Source organism: Anomaloglossus baeobatrachus, chromosome 6 (assembly GCF_048569485.1).
Source record: "Anomaloglossus baeobatrachus isolate aAnoBae1 chromosome 6, aAnoBae1.hap1, whole genome shotgun sequence".
In the NCBI taxonomy this organism is placed as follows: Eukaryota; Metazoa; Chordata; class Amphibia; order Anura; family Aromobatidae; genus Anomaloglossus; species Anomaloglossus baeobatrachus.
The window spans coordinates 243,692,155-243,718,930 of NC_134358.1; positions in this window are offsets into that span (position 1 = coordinate 243,692,155).

Below are 26,776 nucleotides of genomic sequence, written 5' to 3' on the forward strand. Positions count from 1 at the left end.
GTACCACCGCTGCTGTTGGGAGCGCCCAGTGGCGGTGGAATGGCAGCTAGGTGTTTAACCCCTCCGTGGGTAGGGGGATAATGCCCTGGGGCTTGGTGATGATGAGAGGGGGGTGCCGTTGGGGAGGAAAGAGTCGCTGTGTACTCACTCAGTCCAATAACACTGACACCAACAACTTGTAAACCGAAATTCTGAGCACTGCTGCAGCAAGGAGGGAGCACGTCTGGATCCCGTGTCCGATGGTGTTGCTCTTTAGCTTGTGACCTTTCCCTTGGCACCTTCTTTACTGGTTGGCCCTTGTAGTATAGAACTAGTCGGGTCCCGCTCACCCGTATGGCTAACGGAGTGAGCTTGCTCTGAGGGTTCATTCTTGGGATTTTCTGGACTATGTATTGGGAAAGTCCTATCCCCCTCGTTGCGCTAGTACCCCGATTTTGGAGCGGGTGGAGAACGAATCTTGAAGACTTCACCCTCGTCGGGTAAATTACCAGGACGCTTGAAGCTACTTCCCGGCCTAGGGTCCGCGTACCCCGTCGTGCACTGGCCCCTGTCCAGAGATGGCTCAAGGCACCAGCTGCCCTCCTCGGCAGTTCCGTACCCCTTGACCGATCCCCTGCGACCGGGGTTCCAGCTCCTACGAGGCCCAGACCAACATCTGCCACCTAGTATTAACAGGGAGCCCAGCTCCTGACCTCTCCACTTGAGAGTCACTACACGACTGACCTTCTCCTGACACTCCTGACCCTCCCAAACCAACCCCCAAGTGGGCGGTCCTATTCCCTTCAGGCTACGCAATGGTGTGTCTGGTGGGTGTGGTGCAGAGTGTTTCTAGGATTTTAATTACCTTGTTCTTAGCAACACCAAAGGCCAGGGACTCGTAACCAAGGAGGAGCTGGATATCATGCAGAAGGGCAGATTGCACATTATCCTGTGACGACCTGATAGGCCAGGGCGTCACATACACATATTTACCACCTGCAGCTTGTGAACACCGTTATTACATAGTACAGACAGGGGCGAAAGATTGTTGTCACAGAGGGTGTGACAGCGACCAGGCTCATGTGGAAGAGGGGCCCGCCAATGCCACTGCCTGTTTCAGCTGGATATGCAGTTTGAAGATGTACATGCAGCTGAAATGCATTGCAGCACCGAGGCTCACTACAATACATCCGACCAGCCAATCAGAAGCCAGAAGCATGCCAGTCACAGATGCCAGCTACAGCGGAGGATGCCTTGCATAGTGATGGATGAATTTCCCCCTCCCCCCTCGATGTTCAGGATCGGGAGACATGGTCGAGCTTTTCATACAGTTTGAGTTTGGGGCCGGAGATAATGCGAACTTTTGCCCGAACCCCAAGTTTGGACTTTACAGTTATGGGATGGGGGGGCTCTAAAAGAAAGAATATAGATAATATTAAACATTGTCATTATATTTACCAGTCCCACGACGCATCCTGCTGACCCGCTATCTCATGGCCGCTTCTGCTTCCGGGTCCAATCATTAACTTCCGGAGGTATTCACTGCACTGCTTGTCACTCGGCAGTCTTTGGCTTTTTTTGGCCATGTTCGTGGTGACATCAGGGTTCACCCAAGTCCATGGCTTAGCCATGGACTCAATTGAACTCTGACTCTCAGTGTCAGTTTTAGCCTGCTTCTCGCTCTGTAGAGACGTTTGTCTTTACAGAGCGATGAAGCAGAGCTGACATTGCTCTCCCTGTGGACTATGTCAGACTAAGTATTTTTTTATACTAAAGATGGAGTCTCTACATTTTTTTTGTTTTACTTCTAATAAAAAAAAATAGTAGTAATAGTCTTGATATTTCATTGTACCCTGCACAGATTCAAAACACCCTGTGCCAGATGCAGCAAAGCAGCCCCAGAATATAACAGAGCCTCCTCCATGTTTCACAATAGGGACAGTGTTCTTTTCTAGATATGCTTCATTTTTCCATCTGTAGACATAGAGCTAATGTGCCTTGCCAAAAAGTTCCATTTTTGTCTCATTTGTCCATAGGACATTCTTCCAGAAGCTTTGTGGCTTGTCAACATATTGTTTGGCAAATTCCATTCTGTGTATACCTAGAAGGGGCACTGGATGGGGAACATATGTAACTGGAAGGTGCCTAGAATGGTGGACATTTCTACATAATGGGGTGAGGGGCAAAAAGTATGTCTTTATGGAAATCAGAATGTTACAAGGGCCTATACATCTAACCAAGGGGTGGAAAAGTTGGGGGCCAGTCCAAATTTTGCACCAGGGTCCATCGAACTCTAGTTACACAACTGAGTACAGAGTGTATTATTACAGTGTAATTCTGATCCATACTTACTGGTGGTTGAGGTAGTTAATTTCTGTGATCGGTTGTGGTGTTAACCCTTGTTGTGCTTTTGTTGCTGCCTTACATCTCTTGCTTTTCTCCTTAGTCTCTTACTGTTTGTTCCTGTGAGTTTGCAGTGTGTCTGAGTTTTGTTTGTTTTGGGACAGTATAGGAGCCCACTGCCCTCGCTATCCTGCAGGACAACTTCTTTACTGCAATGATACTATCAATAGTATGATTTCTTTATCTAAACCAGGATTAAATTCAAGAGATGTACATGTGAAGTTGGTTTACATATGGCTAATACTACATATATAAAATACAATTACAATAGATTAATTAACAGGGACATAACTGGTACAAAGTGGGAGATTACTCTATCCTCCCCAATTACTACATGCTAAGTATTGGGGAAAAAGCCACTAGGTTAATGGGTTGGAACAGCTCTGATAGTAATGAGGTGTTAGGGTTATTGGAGGTTGTAGATTTCCTGAAGAGATGAGTATTCAGGTTTCATCTGAAGGTTTCAATCATGGAAAAAAATCTGATATGCTGAGATAATAACATCCAGAGGATGGGAGAGGTTGTATAAGGAATGTATGAATGAGTGGAGGAAATAAGTAGGTATTATGAAGACTGGATATTATGCGTTGGGAGTTATTGGGAGATTAGTTTGGAGATATTTTGCTGAGGCAAATTAGAGACATCCTTGTATGTCATTGTTAATATTTTAAACTGAATTTACTGAGTAATTGAAAGCTAGTGAAGCAATTGGCAGAAGGCAGAGGCATAGGAGTAGCAAGAAAAAAGATGGATTAATCAAGCAACACAGTTATGGATAGATTGGAGGGGTGCAAGAGTGTTAGATGGGAGGCCACAAAGCAAGATACTGCAGTAGTTGAGGTGGGAAGAACATGAATGTTTGGAGTAAAAGGCAGAGCAAAGTGAAAGGGTTACAGGGGAAAGAGTCATGTAATTTACTGTCACCGATACGGTTGGCAGAGGGGTCTGTGTGATTTCAGTTTTGTCCACATTGTGTTCTACAAAAAGAATAATGAGTTGAAGGGATATATAGCTAATAGTTTGGGATTGTATGCAGCAGACAGGTAACATCTCGGCTTGAGATGTAAATTTGAGTTTCATCAGCATTAAGGTGATACTAAAATTGTTTAAAAGAACAGAGAGTCCTCAGTGGTTGATACCTTTTAATGGCTAACTGAAAAGATGGTAATAATTGCAAGCTTTCGAGACTACTCAGGTCTCTTCATCAGGCATGGTATCGATACCTTTTAATGGCTAACTGAAAAGATGGTAATAATTGCAAGCTTTCGAGACTACTCAGGTCTCTTCATCAGGCAAGCCACAGGACTTTCTGACCTTTCCAAGGCATAAGGCATAAGTGGAAAAGAGTAGTTTTCCTAGGACTGAGCCTTGAGGACACCAATAGAAAGACAATGAGATAAGGAGAGGGTGGAAATGGAAGACATTAAATATGTAGCTCATGAGGTATGCGAATATCAAGGAAAATGCAAGATTTTTAATGTCAAGGGAAGAAAGAATTTACAGAATTAGGGAGAGGTCAACCGTGTTGAAGGCGAAGATGAAGAACAGGTCTAAAAGTTGGAGTACAGAGTATTGTCTATTGGCTTTGTCAGTTAGCAGGTTTTTTGTAACTTTGATTTGTGCCATTTCAATAGATTGGTTGCCGATGGAAGCTGGATTGTAGTTAGTCAAGGGCAGAGGCACTGGAAATATTTTTGAAGAAAGCAGGAGGTTGTACGGACTTGGATGTTTTGAATGTTAAAGGATAGACCAAAGTGAAAGGATTACCACCTTGTGAGACAGGTCGAAAGCGTGATGTAGTTTTCTGTGATAGATAGGTCTGAAGGAGAATGTACGAGTTCAGTTTTATCCACATTGTGTTCTATGAAGCTTAATGAGTTGAAGAAATATATAGTGACAATCAAAAGGGTAACAATGTTTTGAACTTTTAACTTTCAGACTCCATATCTCACTATTCATTTCAGCTTTGAATGTGAGACTACCTTAGTTTTATAAACAATTATCCTGACTATCTCATACATAAATTTGACTTGCAACTATTCAGCATATGATTAGTTATGTAGATTCTTGTCATGTCACTGCATTGTTACTGTTTTGCTCCTTAAAATCTAAATTGTAATCTTTCTTATTTTGTTAGTATTTTGAAAATCCACATTTGGCTTTCAACACTGTCTGAATCCTTTTAGGCATGATCTCAATCAAAATCAAGCATATCTCAACTGAAATCTGATCTTAGGTTGAGATTTTTTTTTTCTACTTTACCCAAAAATTTTCGATTGAATTGAGGTCTAGGGATTGTGTGGACCAATAAATCAACTCTACTTCATTGTCATTGAGCCACTTCTTCACCAATCTTGGCGTATGCTATGGGTCGTTGTCCTACAGGAACACTATAGTGTCTGTTTCATACCCATATTACCCGAGTGTATGAAGTAACTCATCTTCTAGGACACTCACATATAGCTCAGCATTGAGAACAACATTGATCCTGGCCAAGTATCCAGTGGTTTTCCCTGTGAAACAACCCCATATCATTAAGCTTCTTCCACTGAACTTGACAGTTCCTTCAATTTCTCGATCTGTTTGCCTATTTTTCCTTTGTTTTTTCCAGACCCATTTGCACCCATCAGAACATAGTCTATTACCTTTCTTCTCATCTCTCCAAATTACCAGTTTCCCATCATCTACTGTATTGTCAATTTTTTGTACTTTTTTGCAAGCTCAAGCCGATGCTTCTTATGATGAAATAGTTGAGGCTTCTTCACCTTTATTCAAGCCACCATTCCAGACTTAAATAGCATGCATCACTTTGTGCTTGCATGGATGTCTGTGATCTCACTATTATGAAGCATACGAGTTTTCCACTGCCGTGTTTGATGAATCATAGCTGATAGAACATGTGATGGGCCGGCTTGTTGACTCTGATATTTTGCCTGCATGCCCACCTCTTAGCTTTTGAATGGATGAACAAACGTAACTTCTTTTTCTTCCAATGCCATAACACTCACATGATGCAGTTTATCAATTTTCTTGGCTGAGAGACCGCTATCCATAAGCTGGATGATGCTGTTCCTCTTTTCTTGGAAATCTTCTTCATGACTGCTCCATGATTTGAACCAGTGACTTTTGCTTGAGAATCAACCTAATAACACACTGAGCTATTAGAGAATGTGAGAATAGGTTTCAATTTAGAAAATACAGTAAGAAAAACATTTTTCAAATACTAGGACCAAAACAGTAATAATGGCGCGACATGACAAGAATTTGCATAACATAATAGTTGCAAGTAAAATTTATGTATGAGATACCCAAGATGACTGTTTGTAAAATTAAGGTAGTCTTATGCTCAAAGCTGTAGTGGATGGTGAAATTCGAAGCCTGGAAAAAACATTGTTACCCTTTTGCTTGTCACTATATAGCTGATAGACAGTCTGGGATTCTAAACATCAGAGAAGTAACATCTGGGCCCAAGATGTAACTTTGAACGTCATCAGTATTAAGGTGGTACTGGAAGCCATAGGACTATTGGAGCTTTCCAAGACATAAGGCATAAATGGAGAAAAGTAGTGGTCCCAGGACTGAGCCTTAAGGGACACTAACAGAAAGAGGATGAGATAAGGAGATATTATGGGAATTAAGATGATAAATGTGCAAGTCATAAGGTAGTAGGATGTCAAGTAAAAAGGATGAAAGGATTTGTAGTAGGAAGTAGTGGTCATCTACAAGTGCATCTCAATAAATTAGAATATCATAAAAAAAATAATTTATTTTAGTAATTCAATACAAAAATTGAAACACATATATTATATAGAGTCATTACACACAGAGGGATCTATTTGAAGTGTTTATTTCTGTTAATATTGATGATTATGGCTTACAGCCCATAAAAACCCAAAAGTCATTTTCTCAGAAAATTAGAATATTATATCAGACCAACTGAAAAAATGATTTTAAACTCAGAAATGTTGTCCTACTGAAAAGTATATATAGTAAATGTATTCAATATTTGGTCACGGCTCCTTTTGCATGAATTACTGCATCAATGCGGCGTGGCATGGAGGCAATCAGCAAGTGGCACTGCTGAGGTGTTATGGAAGCCCAGGTTGCTTTGATAGCAGCCTTCAGCTGTCTGCATTGTTGGGTCTGGTGTCTATCATCTTCCTCTTGACAATACCCCTTACCTTCCTATGTGGTTTAGGTCAGGTGAGTTTGCTGGTCAATCAAGCACAGTGATACTATGGTTATTAAACCACGTATAGGTACTTTTAGTGTATGGACAGGTGCCAAGTCCTGCTGGAAAATGAAATTTCCATCTCCAAAAAGCTTGTCGGCAGAGGGAAGTATGAAATACTCTAAAATTTCCTGGTAGACGGCTGTGCTGACTTTGCTCTTGATAAAACATAGTGGACCTACACCAGCAGATGACATGGCTCCCCAAACCATCACTGATTGTGGAAACTTCACAGTAAAACTCAAGCAGCTTGGATTGTGGCCTCTCCACTCTTCCTCCAGACTCTGGGACCTTGATGTCCACATGAAATGCAAAATTTACTTTCATCTGAAAACAACACCTTTGACCACTGAGCAAGAGTCCAGTTCTTTTTTCTCCTTCACCCAGGTAAGATGCTTTTGGCATTGTCTATTGGTCATGAGTGACTTGACACGAGGAATGTGACAGTTGTAGCCCATGTCTTGGATACATCTGTGTGTGGTGGCTCTTGAAGCACTGACTCAAGCAGCAGTCCACTCCTTGTGAATCTCCCTCAAATTTTTGAATGGCCTTTTCTTAACAATCCTATCAAGGCTGTGGTTATCCCGATTGCTTGTGCACCTTTTTCTACTACATGTTTTCCTTCCACTCAACTTTCCATTAATATGCTTGGATACAGTACTCTGTGTAAAGCCAGCTTCTTTAGCAATGGCCTTTTATTGCTTACCCTCTTTGTGGAGTGTGTCAATGACTGCCTTCTGTACATCTGTCAAATTAGAAATCTTCCCCATGATTGTGTAGCCTACTGAACCAGACTGAGGGACCAAATAAAATGCTTAGGAAGCCTTTGCAGATGTTTTGTGGTAATGATTCTAATTTTTTGAGATAATGGCTTTTGGGTTTTCATTGTCTGTAAGCAAGTTACAGTGACTCGGTGCATCATGGCAGGGCTAATCATTTATATACACCTTACCACCTGCTAGCTTTTTATATATCCCCATGCTTGTCTGGCTCTATGAAGCCAGAGCTGTCAATTAAAGAAGAGGTAGGGTGGAGACAGGGGGAAAACAAGCAGATTGGAAGATGTACTAACCCCTTCACCACCCGGCATTATTCTGTTTTTGTTTTCGTTTTTCCTCTCCTTTTTAATTAAAAAAATAATTTAGAAAAATGGCCTGTGCCCCCCTCCCTCAATTCGGAGCTGGAGAGGTAGAAGCTGGAAGCTGGTATTCTCAGGATGGAGAGACCCTTAATTATTGGGCCCCCCAGACTAAAAATAGCAACCAGCATTGTCACATCCATTAGACATGACAATACTGGAACATGCCCTAGATCATCCCAATTGCTTTGGTGCGGTAGCAATCGGGGTAATAAGGGGTTAATGAAAGCTCACAGCTGTCACTAAGCCCTAAATTAGTAGTGGGAGGTGTCTATGAGACCCCCCCATTACTAGTCTGTAAGTGAAAAGAAATAAACACAAACACTGAAAAAAATCCTTTATTTGAAATAAAATACAAAAAACACCTTTTTTTCACCCCTTTATGAACCCCAAACACCCAGTTCCGACGTAATCCTCACGAGGTCCCACAATGATCCTGGCTCTGCTACATACATAATGAAATCAGGTACTAGGTAGATAGGCCATCATTTTCAGCATGGTGACAAAAATAGAAAGAAGCAAAATAAAGTAGTGGATCATATTACAATTATTCATAATTTTACAAAGGCTGATCAATTAAAAAAAAAAAACTTTAGTTACTCTTTAAGTTAAAAGCTAAAAAATGTTACAGTTTTCGGAAAAATGTATGAATGCTCATAGCAGGTTTACGATTTTCCGAATTTCACAGACTGCCCAATACAATCAAATCATAAGGGACAGTCTTAATACATGTGAGCCAAAAATATGCATCTGTAGAATGAAAAAGAAAGCTATCTGGATTTAGAAAACACATGTCCACAATCTATTACTATTAGTGAAACACAAACTAAAGCTAATTATGCTAAATGAATATGGTGGAAAATTAATCAAATAATGGAGATTGCAGAGAAACCTGGATCTTTAAGCTGAACAATAGACATGTGTTCTTCTATAGAATGTTCCCAATCAACAGGGGCTAACAACCCATACAGGCCTAGCCCTGTTCACAGCTGAAAGGTGGGCACAATTGTAATGAGATTGCTCTACCCATTTGTCTGCTCTGTACTTCCCTTGGTGTGATATTCCTCCACGTATTGCCAATATTTATAGGAACAAAGAATCTATTAATGGACTGTAAAATGTATAAAATGTAACCATCTTTTAGGTGCAGTCTAAAAAAGGTATGATTCAGCCCTCTCAATCCAATATCAAGCATATATGATGTTTCATAGAATGTACAGAGCCTTGGAAGAACATCAGCAGCTGAAATCTATCTCCAATTTTTATCGTTATTATAGTTAAATTCCAAATTCAGCTGTGAAAAATGGTCACGAGGCACATGCGGCTTCTGCCTCCCTGAAACGTGACTTCCAGAGTCCCAAATACACTATAATGATAGCCAAGGCTTTTCCACAGAAATAACACCAAGGCTGTATACCAAGATCTAGTGGTTCCCACAATATCTAAATTCAGTATACTCGCATGAAGCACTACAACCACAGTGTCATCCTGTCTCCAGCTTACCATACTTAAATTATCTCTAAACCCCCAAGGCCAGTATATTGGCATTCAAATCTGCTGTTCTTTGTGAGGCTACTCACATAATTCATTATCTGGTGACCTGCTCTTCAGAGCTATTTGCTAGACCAGGTCCTAATGCAGCAAGCTGGCAGACAGCCGTGAGTCACACATAACAGGCACGCGAGCCACATTTGGCTCCTGAGCCACAGGATGGGACCCCTGCAGTAGATATATACAGTGGGGATAATAAGTATTTGATTGCAACTTTCTCCACCTACAAAGAATGGAGACGTCTGTAATATTTTATCATAGGTACACTTTAACTGTGACAGTCAGAATAAAAAATCCAGAAAATCACATTGCATGATTTTTAGATTTTTAAATAATTAATTTGCATTTTATTGCATGAAATAAGTATTTGATCACCTACCAATCAGCAAAAATTCTGGCTGTCACAGACCTGTTATTTTTCTTTAAGAAGCCCTCCTGCTCTGCACTCATTATCTGCTAATTGCACCTGTTTCAACTCGTTACCTGTATAAAAGACACCTGTCCACACACTCAATGAATCACTCTCCAACCTCTCCACCATGGCCAAGACAAAAGAGCTGTCTAAGAACAACAGGGGCAAAATTATAGACCTGCATAAGGCTGGGATGGGCTATAGCACAATAGGCAAACAGCTTAGCATGAAGGCAACAATTGTTGGTGCAATCATTAGAAATGGAAGAAACACAAGATGCCTGTCAATCTTACTCAGTCTAGGGCTCCATATAAGATCTCACCTCGTGGGGTAAGGATGATTCTGAGAAAGGTCAGGAATCAGCCCAGAACTACATGGGAGAAATGGTCAATGACCTGAAGATAGTTGAGACCACAGTCTCAAAGGTTACCATTAGCAACAAACTCGCCATCATGCATTAAAATTCTGTAGGGCAAGCAAGGTCCCAAGGCCAATGACCATCTTTTTGAACCAGAGGAGGCATGGGAGAAGGTCATGTTGTCAGATGAGACCAAAATAGAAGTTTTTGGTATCAACTCTACTCGCCATATTTGGAGGAAGAAGAAACATGAGTACAACGTCAAGAACATTGTTTCAACTGTGAAGTATGGAGGTGGAAACATCATACTTGGGGGGTGCTGTTCTGCAAAGGGTAAAAGACAACTGTACCGTATTAAAGGGAGGATGTATAGGGCCATTTATTTTGCACAACTGCTTCCTTCCCTCAGTAAGAGCATTGAAGATGAGTCATGGTTGGGTCTTCAGGCATGACAATCATCTGAAACACACAGCCAGGGCAATGAAGAAGTGGCTCCATAAAAAGCATTTCAAGGTCTTACAGCGGCCTAGCCAGTCTCCAGATCTGAACCCAATAGAAAATCTTCGGAGGGAGCTGAAACTCAATGTCACAGTGACGGCCCCGAAACCTGAAAGATCTGAAGGAGCTGTATATTGAGGAGTGGGCCAAAATCCCTGCTGCAATGTGTGCAAACTTGGTCAAGAACTACAGGAAACATCTGAACTCTGTGTTTGCAAATAAAGGTTTCTGCACCAAATATTAAGTTCTGTTTTTTTATTGTACCAAATACTTTTTTCATGCAATAAATTACAAATTAATTATTTAAAAATCATACAATGTGATTTTCTGGATTTTTTTTTATTCTGTCTGTTACAGTTGAAGTGTATCTATGATAAAAATTACAGACTTCTCTATTCTTTGTAGGTGGGAAAACTTGAAAAATTGTCAGTGTATCACATAATTTTTTTTCTCGCTGCATGTATAAATGGTTAGAAAATATTGTTTAGAAGAACCAATAAAAAGAGTTTCTCCTAAATACTATAAATAGCTGTTTTTCAACAGATGTCGTTGTGTCTTTATATTCTTTTTTTTTTGGCTTTTGTTTCTAATTTCTTTTTTTAATACCCCAAAGCAAAGTTTCCTTTCTTCTTCTGTGTTTATTTATGAAATATATGTTATGATTAATTCTAGGGTGACATTCAAAGCATAGCACAATTTGAATGGCAAACCTTTACCAACCCAGCAGATTATGCTGGCATTTTTATATGCTAATGAATTTCAATAATTAATAAGCATCTAAGTGTGGCCAGACCAAGGTGATCTTCTGATAGTCAAATCTGCCGATATTCAAATACAGCAAATCGCTCAAATTTAGGAAGGAAATTCCATTGGTATTGAAATTACTCAGTGCAAATGGAAACTTCCTTTTTATGCTTTGGGGTCTGTCCAGACTCAGTAGCATAATAAATGTAGGGTGTAAAAAAAAAAAATCAATACACACTTCGCAACTCACCTGTCCTGTCAATTCCACAGCCCACCATTTGGTCCTCCACTTCTTCTGGCCTCTAATTTCCTCTGACGTGCAGCTTCCTTTGACGTCAAGACAAACATCATGTCACAATGTAATTTTTTTACAAAATTAGCTGATTTCTAATCATTATGCATTATTTCATTGATATCCGGTTATATATAAGTGCTATGTGCCTCTTTAGCTATGTCATTAAAGGACAGTTGTATTGGTTAGAGTCTGAGAGCCAAGATCCTATGGATACAGGCCCCTCAAAAAAGCTATACTACTCTAACAATCACTCTACCTATCCTCATTAGTGTGGGGATATCAGTTTATCTGAGTATATGGATTCAGTTTTTACAGTAATTTCCATGAATTGAAATGTTCTATTTTAAATAAAATTAGCCTAATGTTTAGCTTTGTGCAGCAGTCAATGTGCCACGAGCTGCTATAGGGCCAGTCTTGGTTGTCCTCTCCCACCTTGTATTGGTGAGATCCTGTGCTGGACTCCTAATTTAAAGAAGAACAAAAAAACAGTGCCATGGAGAGGGAGGCAATCACTAGGGCTTTCCGTTTTGGTTGCCAAAATACAGTATATTGAGTGCCCATTTTTGATTTGGGACTTCTCTCCTCCTTTTACACTACTGGCCTCCGCCTCTTATTTTTGTGATCAGCGAAGCTTTCAGTTCATTGACTAATGCTATCCTCTAATTTGTCATGAAGACCGGTCAGAAGATATAGTGAAGTGAAACTAAGGTCCTTCAATGCCCTGCACATGAGGTAAGTGACATATTCTACATTTCTAACTGGAAGTATTTGCTAATATTATTTTTATAACACCTACTATATATTAGGATAAGATCTTGGAGATGAGAATAACCCTTTAAGTACAAATAACACCTTTCAGGCTTTGAGATTCTTGTCCCCTTTTCATTCTTTTCTCTTTTTCTTTGATAAGCCATATTACGTGCCTATGTGTATGATGTATTTGTGCACTGTCTGGATGGTACTGTAATGTGTGACTGTAATTAAACATATTCACAGAGAGTAAGGGAAAATATATTTTCAAGCTTGTTTTGCCTGGCAAATGAATTATGTAAACCTTCCCCATCCGAATCTGTTTCAAGTCAATTAATTGTTGTAATTACTTAAGATTTCTTTTTAATGAATATGGCTCCCTGGGGATCAGATGATATCCTGTCATCTCTGGTCCTGATAAATGAAATGTGAAATGTGATTTGTGGCTGGTTTCAGGCTGAACCTTTGCACTTGAACAATGTCTTTTTCCGAGCTGCTCATTAAGGGATAAAATGCCCTTGACAGATCTCAGAGCATTTATAACGGTTTGTCCCTTCCAAATTGAATGGAACTCGCCACTAAAAATGTTACATTTAATCAGACATGTATGGGAGATTGCGATTGCCTCCACCCAGAATACACATAAATCCCATTTAATGATAACGGCCAAGGAGCTTATGAAGGTAATGCAGCAGAAAGGGTTAAATGTAGAATAAATCCTAGATATGTATTTATGCGCCTCTAAAGTTACAATGATCATCTGCGTTCATACGGCATGTAATGCATATCTGACAAACAATGCAGACAGAGGATAATAATATTTAATAGCAATACAACAGTGTCAGGAGTATAGTATTCATAAGCGAATCCAGCGAGTATCAGAGCGTAGATGTAATCACAAAGAGGGCTTCTGATGATTACTTTACACATATCCAGGTGGAAGCGTTCATATTCCCTAGTTACACATGTTATGCTTCAAAGATTCTCCCTTGTCATTTGCCTTTGGGCTATCATAACAGCGCAGTGATTTCCCACTTCAGTGCAATATATGTAAGTGTCCTTTCTCCGGCGCTGATGAACGATGCCATGGAAAATGCTCATCTGGCAGCAATTTGTCGGAAACGGTTAAACCACAAAATTACAAAACAGGTTTAGAGTTAAGCTCCAATAAGTTTTCCAACTTTAATTTGGTACTTGGTTGTTTCACATTTGTTCTGTCATAGACATTAGCGGCCTGTGCATTTCAGCCTGACCCTTATTGGTTCTAATCAGCATAATTTAAGACACATGGCAATAGAGCTCTCGAGGAGTCTTACAACTCAGGCGTCATAGGTGATGTATGCATGGAGCTTGTTTGGTGGGACATAGACCTCCTGCCTTTCTGCATTATAGGGGTGTAGACATTACACCACCATGCTTCTACAAAAAATACATAAAAGAAGGTGTCAGCACTGCAGTGTTCTAGAAAACCATTAATAGGTTATTCCCATCTCCAAAATCCTACCTCAATATGTAGTAGGTGGAATAATAATATTAGCAAATACCTCCAGTTAGAAATGTAGTATAGTTCTTCTGATTCACTATGTCGTTATCTCATGTACAGAGCATTGCAGGACCTTAGGTATCTCCCACCTTATATTGGTGAGATCCTGTGTTGGACTCCCATTTAAGATGGGGGATGATCAAAAGAAATCGGGTTAAATGCTGCGCTAAAAACCACAATCCAAAGATATATCGTGAATTCCTTTTCTTTATTTTCAGAGGTCAACGTGTTTCAAAGGCATCTCCGCCTTCTTCATCAGGACAAAAGTCAGAAAGGTACAGCATAGATGCAACTGAAGCAGGTGATTACCTGTCTATTCCCTGCACCTATATCTATCGGTTAAAACCCTATGTGCGCTTTCTTTCCACAGTTTTTGCTAGGACTCCCATTTAAAGAAGAGCAAAGGAAAATCACCATAGAGAGGGAGGCAATCACTAGGCCTTTACATTTTGGTTGTCAAAATACACTGTACTGCGTGCCCCGTTTAATTTTTAATTTGGGACTTCTCTCCTCTTTGTACACCACTGGCCCCCTGCCTCTTATTTTTGTGATCAACAAAGCTTTCAGATCATTGACCAATGCTGTCTTCTAATTTGCCTCGAAGACATGTCAGAAAATATAGTAAAGTGTAACTAAGGTCCTCCAATGCCCTGCACATTAGGTAAGCGACATAGTGAACCAGAAGAACTATACTACATTTAATTGGAGGTATTTGCTAATATTATTATTATTATTATACCTACTACATATTGGGCCAGGATTTGGAACATGGAAATACCCCTTTAATGGATTTAATACCATATACACATACAATCAAATGGCTGATGTCATTGTGTTTCGAGTCTCCTCTCAGCTCTTTCTCATAAAATCTTTAGTATTAATGACCTAGCAAATGAGCCTATAGAAAGCAGTATGTCTATAAAGACAGAACCACAAAGAACAAAGAACTTATAATCTTAGTATTGACAAAGGCTATAATTTGTATTCAATATTTTAGAAATTGCTAAATTCACTGTAAATATAATTCATATCAATAATGAAACAGATATAGGAAGAAAACAAGAACGATCAATTGTCTCCAAAATTATTTTGTCATGATTGACTCCTGGCTCAGCTGGAGCTGAGCCTTTTTTTTAGTTTCACTTCTGAAGCAAGTCACGTTAGGGGTTAATCTTTTCTGCCTCATTCTGGAGATCAGGCTGCTTTATTAGGGCACTGTTTCTCTTGGACTTCGCCAGTGATATTTCTGGCTCTGCTGTGTTCTGCTCTTGAGTAACCTGTTGTCTGCCCTGCCCCCTCCTGACCTCCGTGTTCACCTGACCTGTTAACCGCCTCTGTTGTCTGTTTCCATCAGTGTCTCTCCCGCTGTCTCCCTGTTTGTTCCTTATCTGTTTACCTTTATTCTGTCTTGTCTTCCCACTCCCCCTCGCTTCTAGGCTCTGATTTCCCGGCTACTGACTATTTGCTTCCCTCTGACTATGTTTAGACTTTGCCCTTGTGTACTTACAAGACCTCATGTTGTGACACGGCTTTCTGACGATTCTACTGCCATCTGGTGAGCTTGACTAGTATTACCTCTGCTAGGGAATTCCCTGCTCATATGTTTCCTCCACTTTTACGCCCCCTAGTGGTTTACCAGCTAACTATCTTCTCAGATAGTTTCAGGAATCCTCTCAGTCCCACATTACTGCGCTGTACTGCTATTGTGCATCTTAGAGTACAGCGTGACATATTTCTTATGTAATAAAACATTGTCAAAATGAATAATGTAACAAATTTATAAATACCTTTTTCTTATATGTTAGTGGTATCTTGTCAAAATTCTGCTCAATACTTAAAGTACACAGGGGAAACCGGAGTACCCAGAGGAAGTCCACACAAATACATGGAGAACATACAAACCTTGCAGATTTTGTCCTTGGTAGGGTTTGAACCCAGGACCCCAACACTGCAAGGCTGCAGTACTAACCACTGAACCACCGTGCCACCACATTACCATCCTATGTCCAAGATGCATCAGATTGGTTGGTTAAACTTGAAGAAATCCAATTGGAGGAAGATATGATGTTGGCGTCAATTGATGCCGAAGCTGTGTATGGATTCTTCTATCAATCATAAACTAGCTCATCAAGCAGTAGTACATCATTATAAATATGTAGGTTTGTAAATGGTGTATATCATATGTACTTACCTTTAATACTTCACGACCAGGCCATTTACACTTATTCTGACTACACACATTTTAGCTTTTTTTTCACAAATGTAATTAAAATAGCTGTAAAAAAACTAAATTGTCCACATTTTTCTTCTAATCCTCTCAACTCCTTTAAATCTGGAACAAAAGTAATCCCTTTCCATGTATATAATTTAATCCCTTATTGACATATGGTGCACAGTTACATCATATGCCAGCTCCCCTCACTTTGATGCAGGCTCAGAAACTGAGCCTACATCTTTTCTGGCAGATGATGGCTGTGATATTCAGCCGTCATCTACCTCAATCAGCTGCTAGGGGAGTGGAGCTCTGCCTGCTGCTGCCAACCTGCTAAAAGTCGCTGTCAATCTCTGACAGTGGCATTTATAGTGTGCCGCCAGGGGTCACAAGGCACAGATGGGTTACAATGACTGCCAAAGGTCTGCTAAAGACCCCTGGTTCTGTTTTGATGGCACTTCGATGAATGGCAGCTTCTGCCTGGTGTTCATAAGAGACCATGAATTAGTCTCTTATGATATGAATACAGCAGTACTGTGACAAGCAAACGGATCATCACAGGTTCAAGTTCACTAAGAGAATAACAAATACAGTGAAAAGGAAAAAAGTCTTTAAAAATATGAAACAATATATATACAGTATATATATATATATGTTCAAGTCCCTCCTCCTTTCGTCCACTAGAAGTAAATGGAAAAAAAACACATATTTTGTATCGCTATGTGTTTAAAGGTCTGATCTATCAAAATAAAATATTAACTAACATGATCAGTAAATATGATAATGAGAAGAAAAAAAATCCCAAAGTATGTTTTTTCAGCTGCCACAACACTGCAAAAAAATGCAAGACTTCATATTAACCTCTAAGCTATATCAACAATAAAAAATCATCTTAGGGTGCAAAAAAAAAAACCAGTCTTCACACAGATCTATAGCCCAAAAATTGAAAATGTTATGGGACTCAGAAAATAGTGACACAAGTAAAAATCTTTTTTTTGTTGGAATTGCGCTTTTTTCCCTATATGGCCACATTTGGAATTTCTTTTTCCCACTTTCCAGTACATCACATAATAAAATGAATGGTGTATTTCAAAAGTACAACTTGTCCTGCAAACAAATAAGCCCTCATATGGTTATAATAACAAAAAAGTTAAAAAGTTATGGCTCTTAATAGAAGGGGATGAAAAAACGAAAATACAAAAATAAAAAATAGCTATTTCAGAAAGGGGTTAAAAGGATGAGTAACTGTAGGGATTGAAAACCAAGCATTATGAATATATTCCTTAAAGATTTTCAGGAACTCAGAGGTCACAAGACCAGTACAAGCAGATTCAGTTATCAGATAAGGATACATATTGGAATTTCAATTTAAGAACTCTCCAATCGGCAGGTAATAAAAACAAGATATTATTATATTATAGTTTTAATTAATTTAAACAATTATTAATTTAATTTAATTAATTTAATTAATTAATTTAAATTTAATTTAAACATTATTAATTTTCATATGGTAATTTATTAAATAACTAAAACTATTGCAATTAATTCAATGCGTAATAAATTTGATTTACTTTACCCTTTTTGTAACTTTTTTTATTGATGTGAATTTTTTATTAATACAGTAAATTTAGTAAATTTGTCCGTCTATGCAATGAATATATGTCCTGATCCATCTATCTTCTTGTCTAATTAAATATTCATAATGTCATTATTGATTCTGCTTTTCTATAAACTTATTTTTACCTACATTTGTATGGTGGTGGTCCAGAAGAAAAAGAACTCGGCACTCTAATATATTCAATCCTTTCTATAGTTTAATTCACCTCTTGAACGTTTTTAGCTCCATCCCGAACTCTCAGCATCAATGGCCATGTTTGGGGGGACTAATATGGATTAGAGGGAGTTTGTTCCAGAGACAGGGGGTAGTGGCTGAAGAAAAGTGAAAGTAAAAGACCAGGTGGAGTAGGGAAGTGTTACCAGGCTCAAGGGGAGCATTTAACTGTTACTGAGGTGGCAAAGGATGGCAGGCAAGTGGGGAACTCCTTCAATGAAATCTTGAAAAGTCTGAAACAGTGTTGGCCAACTGAAAGGGGACCTTATATGAAGAAGGGAGCGCCCGACTGAGAACACTGGGGACAGATGGTTTTGGCTCTATGAGCAACCCTAAGAAAAGAAGTACAGCGGACCTTGGGGTATTGGGGTATAGGAGCCATAGTTTTACACCTGGACCCATGTGGCTCTATATTCAGGAAGATGCAGGCTGTACAACAGTTACTTTATTTGTTTATTGGCTCTGTTGCCGTAAATAAGACTCTCTATGTAACTATGGGGAAGGATCCGGTTTATTGTAATGTACAAGATGAAGAAAGTGTTACTTGTTACTCTCTTTTTGCAAGTTTGACTATATATAGAAAAATCTGTGATTGGAAGACCTAGTTTTGTGGACTTATTGAAAGGAGTAAAGGAACTGGTTCAACACAATGTGGATCCCAATGAACTCTGGAAATGTCTGACTTACCCCCACACATTACTCTTTGGAACTGAATTTTCATAGGTGTAAAATGGTTTGAAATGTTATTGTTTAGTCAATGTCAAGAAAAAACAAGTCATTACCAGAAATACCGGTTACATATTTTCTGTCGTTAGAGATTTGAGTCTTTCTAGTAGAAACAGATTTTCCTGCATTTCAATTTGAGAATATAATAACTAACAACAAAATCCCAAAAATCACAGTCAAACATCATGCTATGTAGATAACATGCAATACTTAGCAATTACCCCTATATACATTAGAGAAATGATGGCTGAACATCAAGATTTTGGTGATTCAAGCTGACTATCTAATGTGTGTGACCGAAAGAAGGGTCAACATGTTCAATTTTAATACCTGATTCCTTTATTCTTTCAGAATTATCCATATCTATGGGAGGTTAGATCAAATAGTAATTCGGTCAGCAGCTACCTTAACAGTATACTTAAGTAATGTTGAACTACGTACATATGTGAAGACATTACCATGGGTGGGACAAACTCTTGTTTCCAAAGAAAGAAATTCTACTTAATGTTTCCAAATATATCCTTGTCTTCATGTTGAAGGTATTGCCTTTTGTCAGTATTTCTTCCATTAAGACTACTTCTGGACAGACATCCCCAGACAATAGATGGGTGTAGCTGGGTCCCACTGGTTGCTGTCAATTATGAGCTGATGGCACTTCTGGACATCTTCCAACACTAAAGGTAAGTTAGCATGATGCATCTATCATCTATACTAAGGGCGGCTTTGCACGTTGCGACATCGCAAGCCGATGCTGCGATGTCGCACGCGATAGTCCCCGCCCCCGTCGCAGGTACGATATCGTGTGATAGCTGGCGTAGTGAAAATTATTGCTACGCCAGCTTCACATGCACTCACCTGCCCTGCGACCGTCACTCTGGCCGGCGACCTGCCTCCTTCCTAAGGGAGCGGGTCATGCGGCGTCATAGCGAGGTCACACGGCAGGCGGAGATGAGCAGGATGTAAACATCCCACCCACCTCCTTCCTTCCGCATATCCTACGGAAGCCGTGGTGACGCCGGTAGGAGATGTTCCTCGCTCCTGCGGCTTCACACACAGCAATGTGTTCTGCCGCAGGAGCGAGGAACAACATCGGACCGTCGTGTCAGCGTAATTATGGATTACGCCGACACTGCAACGATGATACAATTACGACGATTTTGCGCTCGTTAATCGTATCATCTAGGCTTTACACACTACGATGTCGCATGCGATGCCGGATGTGCGTCACTTTCAATTTGACCCCACCGACATCGCACCTGCGATGTCGTAGTGTGCAAAGCCCGCCTAAGTTTTCTTGGGCAACCACTGCGTCTGTGAGGGTGGCGCCAGGAAGTAGTCGCAGGTGAGGAGGTGCTTCTGCTTCTTGGCAGTTCTCCTTTGATGATCCGCATCCTGGCTACCTCCACAGAGCAAGGGGAAAGGGATAGGTCATGGTGTTTCTGGATGGCTGTGTGGTCTTTGTATGAGCAAACCATACCTGCATTTAGACCATCGTGCAGACCAGGATTTTCCCACTGGGGAGTCATAGACACAGATACAGGTTTTATTTTCGTCAGTCCTTTAATAGCAGCTGCCGTTGGACAAGGTTTGTCTGTCTTTATTTCTGTTCTGACCTGTTCGTCCAGGTCTATGCCAAACCTCCACTTTAGGACTAGCCCCGCTGACGTCAGTCCGTAACCCGGGAATCCTCTCTAGATTTCGGGCCTGGTACTCACTTTTATGGAACAAAGTAAATATTGTTCCTTTGATGTCCCGAGGAAGCAGACGGATGTCTCTGAAACGTGTAGACCTGTACGAACAATAAAGGAATCATATTAATACACGTCTGAGTATCAGCACGGTATTTTCCCGATTTCCTTCTACGTCATACTGCATACTCTACATCTCGGAGCTGCTTCTGCTACCACCATTGGATGTGCTACATAGGGGTTGTGACTTTCACAACCTGAAAAGGTGAGTGTACCAGAATCCTTCTTTGTCTGACATCCCTACCAGGTAAGACCCTATTGCGCTCTCTCTTCCACAGTATCTTTTTCTTTGAAGACAAAGGGAGGTCACCCCAAGAATTAATTAGATTTTAGAATTTCCATTAATTCATTCACTTTGCATTTAATTAATAAAAATAAACTATTAACGCTTCTATTTTTGGAAGCATTCTTGCTCTTCAGCATTTTTTCCACACCTGACTGAAATATTTGCACAGTACTGTATGTGCACCTCTGATGACATCACACCCCAGGTGACACATTATGCCTTCTCCTCAATCCGCCCATGGACATTAATTTTGGGAAGAACAAATAATATTTTGATATAAACCTATAAAAATAAGCTGTGTATAGGATGTATGCCCTTCACAAGAATAAATTATTAAATCATCTGAGCATCTAACTATGTAATACAAGCTTTGCCTAATCCGCAATTGTGTGTCCAATGCTACTAAAGCAAACGTATTTCAAATTTGTATCTACAGATTTGAATACATTCATAGAAATCATGTCCATAGTTTACAGAATAAGTAGCGGTAAAGTTTCATTAAACTCTGTACATCTCTGCTGTATATTTTCCAAGTGGCACTTTTTCCACCTGACGGTGTGAAGCCGGCACCTTGTTTCTTGCCCTGTGAGAAGTTCACTTCCCCTGCAGCATGATTATGTTTGAAAAAGATGACTTTTAAACCTCTTACTGAATATTTTAATGGATTAAATTCATCATGTCACCAGCTGCTGTGCAGCTAATAGACCCATAAAACACTGTATTAAAGGATTACCCATGCAAAATTTCTTTGTACGCTAATGTGAATTTTAATACTTTTAACATTTAGTTGAGATGGGAATGTCCAAGAACAGCTTGTTCAATAGGTTATTCTATAAAATTAAGCACCCAGCTCATCAGAAATGCCAGGACTCCATTAAGTAAAAATTTTACACAGAGGCTAAGATGATTCACTGTAAATCGTTTCCAAGGAAGAATGCAACATCTGCTTCTCTGCTCTATTTGTGCTGTGTAAATGATACAATGATCACAAGCGCTGCAAACTCTAAGAAACCAGGCGTGAACAGTTCATTTATATGACAGACTATCAAAAAATCTGCATAGAAGACTCCCATACCAAATGGACTGACTTATTGGCAAACATTAGCGCACACGTTAATATGATAAACTGGAAACGTATTGCATCTAGTTTTGCGCTATAGTTAAACAATAAAATGGTTACTGAATACAAAACTCATATTAGTTCTGCCAGATAAAATAATGGCATCTTACTCACTCAAGCTTATTCCTATATTACGAGGGCAATTTAGTTTTTTTCTATGTCAGAGAGCCATAACTATTTTTATTTGTTGTCAGTGTATGTGAATGAGGACTTCATTTTAGTAACTTGTGTTTATAACTAGAGCTGAGCGGACTCGCAATAAACCGGGACCGGCAGGTCCCTACTCATTTTTTTTAAAAATTTTGGATCCGGTCCGGAATCCGGTACCCATGTAAGTCTATGGAAACCAGAATCCAGGGATTAAAAATGTTGGTGGAAGAGATATGAGGGTAGGAGCGCACACGATGTACTCACCGAACCTCCGTGTCATGGCAGCAAGCTGCTTCCAGGTCACGAATCCACTTCCGGAGCTGCGTAAGACTAGGTTGTGCACTAAAAGTAAAGGTAGATGCTATAATGTATGGGTTCCTTCCAGGTATGACGAAATTTGTTACATGATGGGGGGTATGTTCAAAATGCAGCCCACGATGTGTACTCCTCTGTTCAGCCTAAGTGGCCTGGTTCATGAAGCAAGCAACTGAGGATGAGCTGCGCACAAGATGCGTCCTCCTCTGCTGAGCCTGAGCTGCTTGCTTCAGGAAGCAAGCAGCTGAGGATGAGCCATGCCAGCAATGTTTCCTCCTCTGCTTAGCCTGCGCCTCCCGATGCATGAATGGTGCATCGGGAGGCTAAGGATGAGTCGAGCCAGCGATGTTTCATCCTCTGCTCTTCTGATCCACAGACAGTGTCTGTGAATGGAAGCAATCAGGCGCTGACACAAAGGCTGGGGGCACTTCTGACTGCAACCAATCATAGACACCAAGCAGGCCAGTGGGCGGTGAAAACTGTGCATATCAAATGAGTGGCACAGGGAGGCTGCAGAAGCAGCTTACAGCAGGGCAGGAACAGCATACAGCCGGCCAGAGCCTCAGTAAGTTTGAAGCGCTTGCTTCATTCTTATTTTCTTTATTTTTCCTTTTTTTTTTTAATTTCTCAAGTTTTGGATCAAAGATCCGGAATCCTAGGCCCGGGTCCGGCACCCAGGCAACTTTGAAACTGCGTGGATCCAGACTTTTATGGTCCGGGTCCGCCCAGCCCTATTTATAACTTATCAACAACTTCCATCTGACTCCACATAAACTACTGAGATACTGTAAAGTGCCCCAATGACTTCCAGTAATTTCATATAAATTTGTCCTTTTCATAATAAAATCGTTAATTTAATCCCCAAAAAGGCACTTACAGTCTCAAAATGTTTATTATTTCTTGTATCTACACACAATAGTGTGGCCCCGATGGCAGAGTTTAAAGTTAATTCCTATTGTGATGCTGGGTTTTCCCAATAAACGATAGAAGAAATTGAAATTTGTCTAACTTCCCCTTCCCTTGATTCTTGGGCAAATTCTTATTTCATCTGTTGAGATGAGTCTTTTACTGGTTCCCACTACCAAGTATGAAACTAACCAGCTCTGTGTTACATACAGCTTTTTAAATTTGTTTTGGTGTGAAAAATAGACAGGTAAAAGGTACATTTTCAGACCCTCCATACTCTCCAAAAAATATGTTTAATACAAACACTCTCTGATCAAACATAAAAAATACAATCTAGATGGTCACCTTAAAGTTGTTTTCTTTGCTATGTACAAAACCAGGTAGGGAGGTGTATCATACACACAGTTAAGGTTCAAATCGGTTTTACATTCCCAGTGACAGTCACTTGACCACTCCATATACAATTTGTAGTCTTGCAATCACGTGCTGACAATATTCTCAAGTCAGACAATATTTCTCAAGTCGGACCATTAAGGAAAGCCGAATAAAAATCATGCATGTAAAGTGGGGGAAATATGTATTTGTTTCCTTGCTGATTTTGTAAGTTTGCCCACTGACAAAGACATGAACAGGCTATAATTTTAAGGGTAGGTTAATTTTAAAGCCTGCTTTACACGTTGCAATTTTGCATATGATATCGTATGCGATTTGCAACTCCCCCATCGTATGTGTGGCACGTTCAATTTGTTGAACGTGCCGCACTAACGAGTAACCCCCGTCACACGTACTTATCTTCCATACGACCTCGATGTGGGCGGCGAACGTCCACTTCCTGGAGTGGGAGGGACGTTCAGCGTCACATCGACGTCACGCGGCAGCCGGCCAATAGAAACGGAGGGGCGGAGCTGAGCGGGACGTAAACATCCCGCCCACCTCCTTCCTTCCGCATTGTGCGCCGGGAGCCGCAGGACATAGGTAAGATCTGTTCATCGTTCCCGGGGTGTCACACACTGCAATGTGTGATGCCCTGGGTACGATGAACAATCTGACGTGCAATTCTAGAGAAAGGTACGATGTGTATGCGATGAACAATCAACAAGTTAACAATCAATCGCAATCGCACGTACATGTCACACACTGCAATGTACCTTACGATGCCAGATGTGCGTCACTTACGACGTGACCCCGCCGACACATTGTAAGATACATTGCAGCATGTAAAGCAGGCTTAACAGTGAGAGATAAAATATCCAAAATAAAATCCAGAAAACCACATTGTATAAATTATATAAATTTATTTGCATTTTGCAGAGAGAAATAACTATTTGATCCCCTACCAATCGTGAAGAGTTCAGGGTCCTACAGACCACTTTGACGCTTGTAGTTAATTTGTTACCTGGATTAAAGATAGCTGTCTTAAATGGTCACCTGTATAAAAGACTCCTGTCCACAGACTAAATTAATCCGTCAGACTCTAACCTCTACAACGTGGGCAAGACCAAAGAGCTTTCTAAACATGTCAGTGACAAGATCATAGACCTGCACAAGGCTAAAATGGGCTGCAAAACCATAAGTAAGACGTCGGGGGAGAAGGAGATAACTGTTGGTGCAATAATAGAAAATGGAAGAAATACAAAATGAGTGTCAATTGACATCGATCTGGGGCACCATGCAAAATCTCACCTCGTGGGGTATTGAGGATCATGAGAAAAGTAAGAGATCAGCCTAAAATTACATGGGGGAACTTGTTAATGATCTCAAGGCAGCTAGGACCATTGTCACCAAGAAAACCATTGGTAACACATTACGCCATAATAGCTTAAAATCCTGCAGTGCCTGCAAAGTCCCTCTGCTCAAGAAGGCACATGTGCAGGCCCTTCTGAAGTTTTCAAATGAACACCTGGATGAGTCTGAGAGTGATTGGAAGAAGGTGCTGTGGTCAGATGAGACAAAAATTGAGCTCTTTGGCATTAAATCAACTCGCCGTGTTTGGAGGAAGAGAAATGCTGCCTATGGCTCAAAGAACACCGTCCCCACTGTCAAGCATGGAGGTGGAAACATTATGTTTTGGTGGTGTTTCACTGCTAAGCGCACAGGACTACTTCACCACATCAGTGGGACAATTGAAGGAGCCATGCACCGAAAAATCCTGAGTGACAACCTACTTACCTTCGCCAGGACATTAAAAATGGTTCGTGGATGGGTCTTCCAGCATGACAATGACCCAAACATACAGCCAAGGCAATAAAGGAGTGGCTCAAAAAGAAGCAGAGGAAGATCATGCAATGGAGTGGCCAAGCCAGTCTCCAGACATTAATCCCATAGAAAACGTATGGCAGGAGCTGAAGCTCCGAGTTGCCAAGTGACAGCCTCAAAATCTTAATGATTTAGAGATGATCTGCAAAGAGGACTGGACCAAAATTCCTCCTGACATGTGTAAAAACAGGTCTGATAGCTGTACTTGCCAACAAGGGTTTTTCCACCAAGTATTAAGTCTTATTTGCCAGAGGGATCAAATACTTATTTCTCTCTGCAAAATGCAAATACATTTATATAAGTTATACAATGGGATTTTCTGGATTTTATTTTGGATAGTCTATCTCTCACTGTTAAAATTAACCTACCCTTAAAATTATAGACTGTTCATGTCTTTGTCAGTGGGCAAACTAACCAAACCAGCAAGGGATCAAATACAGTACTTATTTCCCCCACTGTAAACCGCATAAGAGTGGTTAGTGTTGTCTACTGGGAATGTAAAATAGAGCAGAATCCTAACAGTGTATACATGTCATGGGATGTAACAGGATCCCAAGAAAAAGGGGAGCCTAAACTGGCCCTCAGGCTAGGGAAACCTTTGCGGACCCTGATCCCAAAGGTACAACTGAAGGTGATGATGTTTGGGCCACTTTCCCTGCCTTTTTGACTCCAAACATGGTGTATATTATGGCATCCAAAGCATTTAATTTGGTCTCATTTCCCCAGACTATATTCTCCCACAGTCTAAATACTGTTGAACAAACTTTAAACGTGCTTAATTGTGTTTTTTGTTCAGCAATGGAGTCTTGTGTAATGTGTGTGCATATGTGTTCTGGAAGTTGAGCGCATTTCTTATTGTTTTCTTTGAAACAATTGTACCTACTATTTCTAGGTCTTTCTGTATCTCTCCACAGGTGGTTATTGGCTCTTGAACAGCTCTTCTGATAATTCTTTTCACTCTTCTGTCTGAAATCTTGGGCGGAGGATCTGGTTTATGGTGAAATTATGTGCTTTCCACTTTTAGATTATGGCTAGAACAGTGCTCACTGGAACTTCAGTAGTTTAGAAATTCTTCTGTAGCTAATGCCATTAGTATGTTTTGCAAGAATAAGGTTAAGAAGGCCTTAAGACAGCTCACTGGTTTAACCCATCATTTAATGTGTCTTGTGTGGCACATTGGGAATGAGACACCTTTTACTAGGCCATACGTTGAATCAGCTGATATTATTTTCACTAAGTGGTAGTGTGGCGCCCTGGACTAGCCAGGTCGTCACAGATAACACACAAACACCCCCACCCCCATTAGACAGGGACACCAGCCAAA